This window comes from Thermobia domestica, chromosome 4, assembly GCF_964235325.1.
Source record: "Thermobia domestica chromosome 4, izTheDome1.hap1.1, whole genome shotgun sequence".
Taxonomy (NCBI): Eukaryota; Metazoa; Arthropoda; class Insecta; order Zygentoma; family Lepismatidae; genus Thermobia; species Thermobia domestica.
Genome location: NC_137457.1, coordinates 330724545 through 330738267, shown reverse-complemented (window position 1 = coordinate 330738267; position 13723 = coordinate 330724545).

Genomic DNA, 13723 nt, shown 5'->3' with positions numbered 1-13723 from the left:
CGTTCTACTGATCTACTGCGAAAGAAAATGAAAAGTGAACAATCTCCTGCTTTTTCCTTACTTCGAGAAGTTGAAGAAATATATTATTATTAATATTGGATTTTCAATGTTTCCTCACATAAAAAGACGAAATTTCTCTGTTATAATACACAAATCTCTGTAGAGCATATAGTTATAGAGTTTTACTGTATATAATATGAATCCAAAGAATACAACTGTACGTCATCTTCTATATGCATTATGGTTAGCGTTTTTATGACTTTCTGGAAGATTTTCAAGTAAGTGTTGTTTAGATTGGGACTTGGGTTGGAAGAGTGGCTTAGATCGTTTCTCCACGATCGTCAGCAAGAAATCGTCTTACGTCACGATGACGTGTGACTGCACAACACAGTTACGTTATCGCTACGTGCATGAAAAGACATTTTCCCACTCCACTTTGCTCTTTCACTACGGTTTACGGTGATATATGTGTGTATCAAATAATATTAATATAAATCGGGACTTTTCCCTTTCATTTGCTCAACGTAGTTCATCGGAAATGAATTCTGGACTGCTTGTTTTGACTACTGCCCCCTTAATAATGGCAAATTTTATTGCCTCCCCTCGGATTTACATTCAAGCGCCAACACTGTATGTGTCTACTGATTTCTCCTGTTTTTTGTCTTCGAATCTCCTGCTTTTCCAACTGGCTGGTCTGGCAACACTGGGTACAGGTCCAATGTCGAGTAGACACAATCGTTACTATACATGTTTCTCAGTGTGAGTTCTATTCAAACGCATGTTCTAGCTGTGTTACGTAATGGCAGTAAGATAACATATCATGTGATCAATTTTTCCTTCTATTTTAAAGAGCATTATACAAAATTTTTGTACCTGCGTGCAGTTAGCCGTTCCTCAAGCTAAATTGAAAATTATTTTCATATTAGTCGTTTGATCAGGTATGATCACCAATTTTTAACTTTTGATTAGCGGTACTAACATAAATATAAGCTATAGTTAGTAGGGAAGATAACGACACGCTAGGCCCCCGTCACGTCAGATTCGAAATTTACGATGCTTCGTTTGATCAGGTTTGATTAACAATTTTCAACGTTTGATCAGCTTTACTAACAGAGCTAAAGAGGTTAAAAAAAGGGAGGCTAAGCACCCTTACATCTCCGGTTCGATTCTTTATTATGTTGATCGTTTGATCATTGTTTCATTAGGTATGATCAACAATTTTTAATGTTTGATCCGCTTCGGATTTGACGTGAAGGGGGGAGGGGGCTAGCGTGTAGTTAGTCCTCCTACTAAATATAGCTTATATTTATGTTAGTAAATCTGATCAAAAGTTAAAAATTGTTGATCATATCTCATCAAATGATGATCAAACGATTGATATGAATATAATTTTAAATTTAGAATGAGGAAGGGCTACCTGCACGGAAGTGATTTTGTGCGGGGTAGTAGCAGAAGTATGCTATAGCCACAGGGGTGTCGCTCATTCCCCAAACAATATCCTCAAGTGAGTTCGTCTCGTATGTGATTATTTCTGTTTAATACTTACAGCAAATAAAACTCACTATATTTGTTGACCGATCTCAGGCAACTAAATCCTCGGCTTTTCTCTACTTGTATGTGATACTTTATTTGTTGGTGACTGCTGGCCGAACCAGAACGAATTTTCTTGAGCAAGTAGCCAATCGTCTGAAGATCGCTACATTTGCTCATCGATCTCGGCAAGGAGAGGCTCAGCTCGGCAACAGAGGCTGTATTCTACACCTGTGTTTGAACGCCGAGAGATTCTAAGTTCGAGTTGAGTTAATTTGGAGTTTAATGTCCCTTTCAGCAGCAAGACTGTATGAGACAGCACCTACTGATTAACGTGGAATTCGAACCACATGAGCTCCCGCCGGGAATCGAACCCGGGTCTCTCACGCCAAAGGCGCGTACGCTAACCGCTTAGTCATAAAGGATCTCTGATTCTGAGTTCGATTCACCTTAACTTGTAGTATACAGGGTGTTACAAAAAAATTAGGCACGATATTTTGGGAATACGTTGCTGACATCAAAATTTTTAAAAATGATTCATATGGACCTGTGGACGAAGTCCATAGTTTGGTAGTTATAGGGAGCACCAGGCCCGTATCCAAGGGGGTCTAGGGGGCGGACTCCCCTAAATTTTTACCGCCCCCGCTAATTTTTTACTGTAGCCTTGCAAATGAATTATGTTTGGATCGGGCCTACATTTTTAGACTGGCTATACCGGCCTGGGGAGCACTTGAAAAAAATTAACTTTAAAGGTTCATGGTTCTCATAGTTCTACTACTATAGGACCGATCGTAGTCGGGTCAAGACATCACTGAAAAACTATTATGTAAACTATCCAAATAACCATCTTTCAGAACCTCTGATACTTGTACAATCATTTTTAGGGATTCTGCTTGGAAGTACTTGATCATTCTCCACTTACCTCTCGAAAAAATTGGTGTACAAGTATTGGAGCATTCTTAAACATGGATATTTGGATAGTTCACATACCAGTTCCTCAGTGATGTCTTCACCTCTCGACTACGATAGGTCTCAGTAATGGAGCTATGAACTGTAAAAGTTCACTTATTTTAAGTTTTCGGCACCCTAGAACTTCAAAACTATCCACTTTTGAGCACAGGTCCATATGAACTTTTTTTCTTATTTTGATATGAGGAATTCGTTTTCAAAATATCGTAACACATTTCTGTAACACCCTGTATATTATTATTAATAAAACCTTAAACAATTGTATCCCGGTGTCGTGAGCGTACAATTAAATGAATCGTCCTTTAAAAAAGGTTGGAATCCAGTGTACTACGCTTCCTTGGGAATTTTGCAGAAATCATATTTCGGCTTGATTTTGTGCGGGGGGTGCAGGGAAGCTGGAAACTCCAGTATATTGGACTTTGGAAACGGTTAAGTTTAGTTCAAAGATTTTCCCATTAAGTCTGTCTTTATTTGGTGGAAGGAAAAGGAAAATTAGTTTTAAACGTATCTAATAAATGGTAATGAACTAGAAAACGATATATTTTTCTTTTTTAAATCTCACATTTAATATGTTTGGAAAATTAAGTTCAGAGTTAAATGTTTTCGTTTTCATCTACTTTCATTATTTTTTCTCTTTCTTTTTCTGCTTTCCACGATTTAAAATCTTTTAGTCTCAAGAGATTCTTTTCTGCATATTACCTCTGCAAAACTTCTAATCTTGTGCTCCATAGATGGCGCTAACGATAAGAGAAGAGGAAAAAAATTAGATGCACTTCAAGATGATAGGAGTGGTTCCTAAATTAGCTCTTCTTTTAAAGATGAAGTTATTAATGATAATGTGGAAACGTTTAGAATTTCTCGTGTTTAATTGTTGAAGAGATACTTATTTCTAAGTGCAGTTTCGTAGCATACACTCTTATGACGCTGTAATTTAACATGAGAAACCTCGACATCGTGTTCGAATTCAACGTTTAGTTGGATTGTTTGTTTGGTGAATTTAGTATTGCCACCAAGGCCATTTGAGACATAGATCAGTTTAAGGTTTAATTTGAATCACTACAATGTGTTCGATGGTCTCCAACCGACATACGCGTAGCCAGAACTTTTCATGTAGGTGCCCATAACGATAATTTAACAGCACCTACCCTTCCACCACAACATTTTCACGTGCTCATTTTCTTGAATTTGAACTCTACAAGGGTAATTCCAAAATTAATGACTGGGTACTATACAGGCCCGTAGCCAGCCCAAAAACTTAGGGGGTGCAGGATCCAAATATATGATAGTTCATCACCATATTATAGTTCTTTTGCAAGTGTACTGTGAAACTTTTAGAGGGCCAGCAAAAATTTAGGGGGGCCGGCTCCCCTAGACCTTCCTGGATACGGGCCTGGTACTATACTCACATCTATTGTATCGTCCCCGTAGATCTTCGCCAAGCGTTTATGAATGTCTATAGTTGCAGTTTGTTCAAATGTGAGGAGCACAATAACACCTGTTACGTACGGAACTCTATCCACTGTACCGTCTCTGATAGATCTTCAGCAAGCATTGATAAATGTACGTAAAGGCAACTTGTTGAACAGCGAGGAACTCAATAACACCTGTTTCGTGCACTTCTATCCACTGTACCGTATCTAAAATAAACCTCCACCGAGCGTTGATTCATGTCAGTGAATGCAATTTGTTCAGCATTGAGAAGCTCGGTAACAACTGGTTCGTACACACTACTATATCATATGCCATTTTCTTTCAAACCTACGAGGGTTGTACCAAAAGTAAGGTTCCCATATTTTTACCAATAGAAAAAAAAATGTTTATTATTATTAATTTATACATCGTTCGAAAGCTTACACTGTTGTCTATTTTTCAACATAGTCTCCATTTTTTTTGTCAACACACTTTTGAAGACGGTGCTCCAGCTTTTGAATTCTTAAGTCGAAGAAGTCTCTCGCCAATCTATTGAGGAAGCGCTGTGATCTCTGCTCGGACTTCATCGTCGCTCTTGAAGCGTTTGCCACCTAATTGTTCCTTTAGCTTGGGGAAGAGGGAAGGACAAGTTCACGGACAGTGACCCTCCGATCTTTGAGCAGCTCACTGTTGATCTTCTGGACAATCGCATCCGACACCGGCGGTCTTCCACTTCGTTCTTCATCGTGAACTTCGGTGCGACCCTCAGCAAAAGCTCTTTATCATTTGCGGACGTGCTGCACGGACATGCACTCTTCACCATAAACCTCAGTCAGTTGCTGATGAATCTCTACGGGCGGTAATTTCCTTGCGTGGAGAAACCGGATTACTGCTGGAACCTCGCACTTGGCGGGAGCGGCGATCAACACTTCCATTTCTGATGGCTGCCAAGCGAACACTGAGCGACCTGCAAAAATGGAGACTATGTTGAAAAATAGAGAACAGTGTAAGCTTTTGAACGATATATAAATTAATAATAAACAATTTTTTCTATTGGTAAAAAATATGGGAACCTTACTTTTGGTACAACCCTCGTATATTAATCGTCTAAAAGGCAATCCGCTTCCTGCAAATAAGCCTTCTGGATCCGCCACTGTGTAGGAGATTCAGGTGGGCAGTTCGTGTAACCAGAATGGAAGAAACTAAGAGTACCTTAAAAATTTTAACTGGGAATCCAATCGTAAAAAGTACCATTAGGAAAACCTAGGCCAAGACACGAGGATAATATGAAGATGGAACTCGCAGAAATAGGAATATATATTGGAAACTGGATTCAGTTGCCTAAGGACAGAAATCAGTGGTGAGTTTTAGTGAATGCAGCATTACATCACCGTGTTTCATAAACCATAGAGTTAGTTAGTTAATTATGGTAATTGAAAAGAAACAAACAAATCATTTTAGGACTTTTTTTTGGAAACAAATTAGCACTTTTACCGTTGTCCACCACATTATCTCGCTTCCGAGAGACTGAATCACAGGACTGCGCTACCATTCAGACTACAATGCAGTTTTGATTGATGCTATGCTGACTGTTGGAGCAAAATACTTTTTAGAAATAGCCGCTAGCTTTGAGTGGATGTTTCATATACTGTGACTTCGAAGTAAGGCGTTTATTGAGTTAATAACAGTACCAAATTTACGTATAGAGCTTAGGGACCCACTATCTTGAAGGGCTCCAAAAATTTAACGAAAAAAATGGATGTAAATTTCCAAGTATAAGGTAAATCATCATCATCATCATAACTCATCCCGAAGAATACTAAATTCATTATCATCCTCGCCTACTTCATTTTCTACTTCAACATTTAGGCTACACGGTCTATCCCTACTCTCATATAAGTCTTCAATGTTTTCTTTCCACCTTCCTATGACCTCATTTCTCTCGCTGACTACCTTCTCATTCTTATTTTCTACTGCCATCATAATACCCTTTTGTCTCCTCCAAATTCCATAGATTTCACCTCCTTGTACATTTCCTCATATTTCTCAACTCTTTCTAATTCTTCTATGTCCTCGCATTTTCTTTTGTAAAACTCTTCCCTCACTCTGTCTGTCTGTTTCTCTTCGTAATTCATTATTTAACTTTCTGTACATCTTTCTGCTCTCTTCTGTATCAACCTGTTTCCACATCTTCCTCTCCCTCATTTTCTGCAACATCTGCTCTGTAACCCGTGGTTTCTTAGCAGTTTTGTGTTCGCGGTAACCTACTGCTTCTTCTGCAGCCTGCTGTAAGCAACGTTTAATATGTTCCCAGCGTGCGTTACTACCTGCACCTATTCTTTCCTCGTTTGAACATTTTTCTTCGAATTTTTTAACGAAAAGATTTGTTATTTCCTCGTTTTTCAACTTTTCAATATTCAACACTTTATTACCTACTTTTCTTCTGCCTACATTCATAAGGTAAAAACAAATAAAAATAAAACCTACCTACAGCAACAGTGGTTGTGTTATGTAGGCTACTATGATGTAAAAAAATGAGGCCCCTCATGTAGCCTGCTCCCTAAGATATCACTAGTTTGCTCATTTCCGTATATTGGGAAGTGGGGTCTCTGGCTATGGTGAACAAAACATCGTGTCCCGTGGGTTTTCTCGGGGTTACTTCCGTTTCCTCCTACAATGTCATTCCACCATTCTCCTATCACTATTCACTTGCCTTAATCATCCGTCTTCCTAGCTTAACTATCGTAATCGTGGGACGTTAAACTAAAGAGTTCCATTTCATTTCCATGTATTGGGCGACTACGTTCTGCATGGCCTGGTTGTTTGGTAACATGTAGCTTCAATAGCTTAGGGCTTTGTCAAACGTAAATCCAACTCCGTTTAATAACTATCTGTTTTTAGAAAGACATTTTGATATGTTTCAATTAATAAATTGAATATTTAGAAGTTATACCATTTATACATGAAAAAATGAAATGAAATCTTTAAGTTTTACGTCTCACGTTTATGCCAGTAGGCTAAAGGAGACGGTGATGATAAGAAATGAATGAAATGGTGAAATGAAGAAAGTGGGAGGAAACGGGAGAACCCCCAGAAAACCCACGAGCACGGTGTTTGTGCACCACAAAGTCCACACGGCGCGAACTGTGATCGAACCAGGGACCCCAAGCACCGGAGGTGAACACTCTACCACTGAGCCACCGCCCCCCCATTATACATGAAATCATGTCTGTATTTTGTTTATTATGCTTGAGTACACTACCTTATTGAGAAACCACATTAAATACCGTATTTCAACAGTGTGTGTATTTCTATTCAGTGGCTATGATTTCCAATGTCCAAACATGATATTTTACTATATCTTCAGTGAAAGCGACTTTTATATCAGACTACAAACAAATTTTGAGGCGTCGTGCCCTGTGATTTGCATTCTCTACTAAGTGCTGATTTTCAGTTGTTTACTGTGTGCGTGTATCACTGTATTAGCAAAAATGGTGTTAGGAACTTCTGATTCTACCATCCATGTTGAAAACATACGCGAAAACCATCTATATACCACTGTAAGTCATTGTACACTCATGTCCAAAATTATTGTCGCATGTCAAAAAATATAATTTGATAACTAATTCGCCCGGTATTTCTTATAATGTTAGTATGTGTATAATTGGCAAAAACATGTATGTGGCAAATTTCATGTCAAAAGAGCAGTAAATGAGAAGAATAAAACGAAACTAAAACTTTCTTGTCCATTTAGCAGCATTTCGTTTTACTCATTCTAATTTTCATATTTATAATTCTTTTCCTATGAAATTTACCACAAATATACACTTCCCGATTACACATATAGTATCAGTATTAAAAGTACCCTGGAAAATCATTATCAAATTATATTCGTACAAGAAGACAGTTATAGATATGCGACAATAATTTTGGACATGAGTGTACATATTGTAATTTATGACCTTTATGGAGAACAATAAGCAGGCTCCGTAAGTGTAATGATAGGAACACTGGACTTACCTCTACGTGGTCCCGAGTTTGTTTCCTGTCAGAGCATCTAAAATTTTGACGTCCATCTAGTGTCATGAGACAAACTGGGGAGTCACGTGAATAAAAGACCTGACGCCACCAGGTTCAGAAAGCTCCCGATACGCATGTTTAAGGTGACGCGCCAACCACGTGTTCATCAGCAGGTCGGGCGTACTTCAGGCTGTCGCTAACAGATGGCGTTGGAGCAGGCTCAGGCCTGACGGCAGTTGTTATTGTATTATTTAGATTATTGAGATTAATTTCGAAAGAAGAAGTAGCATTGGATTTCTATTACTTCTAATTTTAATACAGAGATTAGAATGGAAATCAGACCTGTTGTTTTAGAAGAATGCTTTTCTTGCTATCGGTCTTGGTTTATGGTGATCAATGTTGAAACCGGAAGTAGTAAATTTGTATTATTTCCGATTTGACTAGATTCCCATAAGAGGGGATGGAACTTATTCTGTGGATACTAAATGGATATAAAAGAGATGTCGTTAAAATTTACCATTTTTATTCTAGTATCTGTCGATAGATTGATGGACATAACCGTTCTTCAAGATTTCTCATTCTTATGTATAGCATAGCATAGTTTGAAAGACTAATAGTTCAGTTTGGTGTTAGAAATTGAAGTTTTCGGTTTCACTTCTGTTCAAATTGGCTACAGTGACTCAGTACAGAGTGTGTGGAATCCCTGATTATATCCCAACCTGCGCCAAGTGGGCTTTGTGGTGAACGAATGCAATGTATGTGTGTGTGTGTTTTCTTCTCACGTTTCATCTCACTTCCTTCATTCCTTTCTTTTAAAATCATGATCATAATCAGTCTCTTTTAGTGTCGTTGCAGAGTCGTAGGACGTTAAACTAATAAATATTCTAGTTTCACCATTTCTGTTTTAATATCTATTGACAGATGAACGGATTGACTACAAAGCATAGTTTGTGATTCAGCTTGATGTTAAGAGCTAGTCCTTTTGTGTTTCACTTCTATGCAAGATATTGTTCATTCTTAAGATGGGGCCACGATGGCTCAGTGATTGAGCCTTCAACTCTGGTCCGTAGGTCCCTATTTCGATCCCAACTCCACTAAGTGGACTTTGTGGTAGACAAACACCGTGTGCGTGGGTTTCCTCGGGGTTCTCTCGTTTCCTCCCACTTTATTCATTTCATTCATTCCTCATCATCACCAGCTTCTTTAGCCAAGCGAGCCTTTTCGTGGCTAAACGATTAAAGTACGCTCTTTGGGCGTGGGAGACCTAGGTTCGATTCCCTGTGGGAGCTCATGTGATTCGAAATCCACGATAATTAGTAGGTCCCGTCTCATATAGCCTCCCTGCTAAACTCAAAATCAACTCAACTCCTTTAGCTTAGCCTGCATAGTTTTGGGACATATAACTCAAAGATTTCATTTCCTTTCATTTTTTCAAGACGACAACACTGAATGAGGAAAAGAATGCTAATTAACATAGAGTTGGCAACGCTTGGCCAACATTTATTTCTAAGAAAAATTACATCCAGCGTACCAAAGAGAGATACAAGTACACTCGTGGTATGTTTAGCATCTATCCTAATCTCCACCGGTTTTTCTCCCAAAGCTCATCCCACATCTTGTATTTTCCTTTCTCTCACTTTCTCTTCCTCCGTTACATTCTCTTTATTTCGTGTACCCACACTGACTCGTTAGACAATTATATTTTCTCTCCCTTTTTCTCTCTTTATTGAAGTATTACGTACAGAGTGCCTCAAAAGGTTCCTGACATAGGGTAACTGTTATTATCAGAGTTAAAACAAAATGTAAGAGGAGAAACCGTCTTTAAATATGATGTTTTCAATCTAAAGTGAAGATTTTTTTTTTAAAATCAAACTAGCTGTTTGGGCTGTACAATCTTTATGTGCCCAATGTTAAATGGAAATGCAACGTTGCCATTTACCTGAATCGGCAGCATTAAGTGAATGGTGGAATGTTTGAAATGGAGGTGGAAATCGACATGTTAGCGTAAAAGTAAATTCATTCACTTAAGTTGTAGGTCCAGGTAAATGGCAACGTTGCATTTCCATTTAACATTGGGCGCATAGCGTACGGCCCAAACGGCCGTATCAAAAAAAAAAAAAAAAATCCTTCACTTTAGATTGAAAACATCATATTTGGAGATGATTTCTCCTCTTACATTTTGTTGTAACTCTGATAATAAGAGTTACCCTATGTCAGGAGAGTTTTGAGACACCCTGTATATCGTAGCTTTTTTCAACTGCTTTCATCTCTCTGTTAACGCTGACGTGGGTCGAGGTATGGGGGAAGTTTTATGCTTCTCTGAACCACCCGCACAGAACACTTGCAGAAAAGAGCCTGCAAAAGAAAGGATCGATGCAAATTTTTTGGCTCCAGTCCACCGTTTCTCCATGTGTGTGTGGTATGCTCTCAATATATACTGACAAATCCACACTCCAGTAATAATATTCACACATACACACATACGCACACATTTCACAAGAAAAAAATCACGTAAAATGGCAGTACTTTTGGGCACTATTCAGCAGCTGGAGTTGATGTGACCTACTAAATGCTGTTCTTATATTTTTCGTGTTCAAGTATAGGCCGTCCAGTTAAATAAGTCTGAGACTGTGGTGCGATGGACTTTCAACTATAGAGTCCAATATTAAAACTGAAGTGGAAAGCACACTATCTAGGGAAAGGGAAAGGAAAAAAGAAATGACGAACGAAGCGGCCGTTAACCTGTATATTAGGTACTATCCCAGCATTTGTCTGGTAAGGAAAACCCGGGAAAACCTCACAGGATGACTGGCATGAGAAACTGTTACACCTTTTCGACCGAGTGCCCCCACAGGGACCGCTCGCACCACAAAAAAATTCAAATATTTTTGAGAAAAAACGATAATCCCTGATGTTTGGAGCACCTGGTGATATATCCTATATGCTCTGGAATGCTTTTAACGTTGCTCGAGTTGCATATCGAGTCTTTAAACAAGAACTTCACATATCAAATAGCATGCCACACATTTTACTGATGGTACTATAAATTTCTAAGAAAAACCGGAAGTCAATTTTTGATATAGGATATTATAGTTTTTGATTGAGAATCGAAACCTACACAAGAAAACAATCTTTTAATTCAAACATTTGGCCGAAAGAGTATACTTTTTTCTCTTGAAAGAACTTTGAATGGCACCGCACAGCGTACTCGCTAATGCTCTCGCCTTGGTGCGAGGTGCCTCAGGTTCGATTCCTGGTCGAGACATTCGATCGTAAAAATATAACAGGGTTTTCACGCCTGCCACCCTGATTGAGGTTTTTCTTCAGTCTTCCTCATTCGTATCAGGAAAATGCCGAGATGGTACCTAACATAGATATCCCAGACCGTTTCCTTTCTTCCTTCTTCTTTCACCGAATAGTATGCTTGCCAAACAACGTCATCCCTCATACATGACAGTCTTACAGATATGGATTCCAGTAATCCCCAGAAATATGTAAAAATAAAATAAATAAGGGACTCAGAAATCATCACAAGAGCAGTTTTACATGAAGCACTAATTTTCATTCATTTTAGGGTCAAAGCAAATATCGTTGGCATTCAGGCAGAAGTCACTAACTCGAAAAACATACGGCTCCCGCCAAGTGAACTTTGTGGTGGACAAACACCGTGTGCGTGAGTTTACACGGCGTTCACCCGTTTCCTCTCACTTTTTTCATTCCAGCATTTCATTCATCTCTCATCATCACCGTCTTCTTTAGCCTAACCAGCATAAACGTGGGACGTAAAACTCAAAATTTTCATTTCATTTTTTCGAGAAACATACGGATAGAGTAAGGTACTTCTTCCAGTACGATAACGATAAACAAAGTGAAGTATACGACGTTCTGATACGTATTATCAGGCTAGATGTAGCATAACCTCGTATGTTTCACCTTGTTTATCGTTATCGTACTGGAAGAAGTACCTAACTCCATTCGTTTGCTTTTGGCGTTAGTGACTTCTGCCTGAAGGCCGAGGACATATGTATTTCAAAAACAAAATGAGCTTCGTTTCACATCGCATTTCTCACGGTTCATATTCTGTTACAGATATTTCCAACTAATTTCAATGGAAAATGTAATGAGTTGATAAAGAATTTAGGATAAGAATAAAAATAAAGAATACACACACACACACACACAAAAAAAAAAAACAGTTCGAAAAATTATAATAAGTTGGCTATTCTGAATATGTTATCGTTCGTTTGCCTTTCTGCCTGGTTACGTATTAAGATTCAGAAAAGTTATCGTTTCCATGCATCTTTTTGTGTCTCATCAATAGTTCGCTGGCAACAAACGTCTGGAGAAGCACCTGGCTGGTCTCTTGAATTAAAAAGTACATTGTTCGTTGTGAAAAAGAAAAAAAAATATTTTGTTTTCTGCATTTCTCACAGAAAATGGGGCATGTTACGAACAAATAAAATGCAAGTCTACACTCGGATAAAAATCATAGAATAGTGGATCGGTTACAACTACAGTAGACAACGCGCATAGACAATAGATTACACCAAGGGTAAAAATGGACCTGAAAAGGTAGGGGTCGCATGACGTCACGCAGTCCCCATGTCCATCTTTGGCCATTGTAACTTTTTAGAAAGTGGGGGAACGCCACAAATATTTTCTTGAAGTGGGTGACGGCGTTCTCCGCGTTACCCCTCACTTTTATTCCTGGATTACAGTAGACAACATAGACGTAAAATATAGTCTATGTGGCACATCTATGAGACAAACAATTCCCGATAGAATTTGAAAATTTCAAATACCCCTATTTCAAGTTATTTAATTTGCCATTTTTACTTTATTATTATTATTATTATTATTATTATTATTATTATTATTATTATTATTATTATTATTATTATTACTTTAATATTTTATGTGCAATATGAGTCAAGCTGAAGTGTATGGTATGAACTAACGGCCTATATATATATATATATATATATATATATATATATATATATATATATATATATATATATATATATATGCACATTTTAAACAAATATTTTAAGACCTTAAATTTTTATTGTCTGCACCGTACCATGACAGTTATGCTACAAAAACTGCAAATTTATTTAAAAAATTACATTTTGTACAGGATTTTTATTTTTCAAACAAATAATAAAACAAAAATCAATATTACCCGTTCGGAGACAAAAATGACACAGCCAGAACGACCTGGCATCCTTTCAAATGGGACTTGGCTAACATGATCTTCTAAAAAAACGAAATGTGTCTGTAATTCGATTTTTCGAGTCTCAAAGGTGTTATAAATTTGTCAGTTCCTGCATATACACGATATTTATAAATATTTACAAAAAAGTGCATTGTATAGTTTTCGAAAAGGAAAAAGTAAAAAAAAAAGTTAGGATTTTGTTTTTAGTTTTCTCTGCTTTTAGAGGAGTGTTTATGCGACATTGTGAATCGAAGAGTTCGTGCATAAAATAATACAGGAATAAAATATAAAATGTACTGAAGTAGATAGTACATGTTAAAAACTAGGCCATACATATATATATTATACAGCAACGGAAGAGAGTGCTATTTCTTATTTTAATTTTATATATATATATATATATATATATATATATATATATATATATATATATATATATATATATATATATAAATAGATATAGATATATATAGATATAGATATAGATATATAGATAGATAGATATAGATATAGATATATAGATATAGATATAGATAGATAGATAGATATAGATATAGATATAGATATAGGTACAGA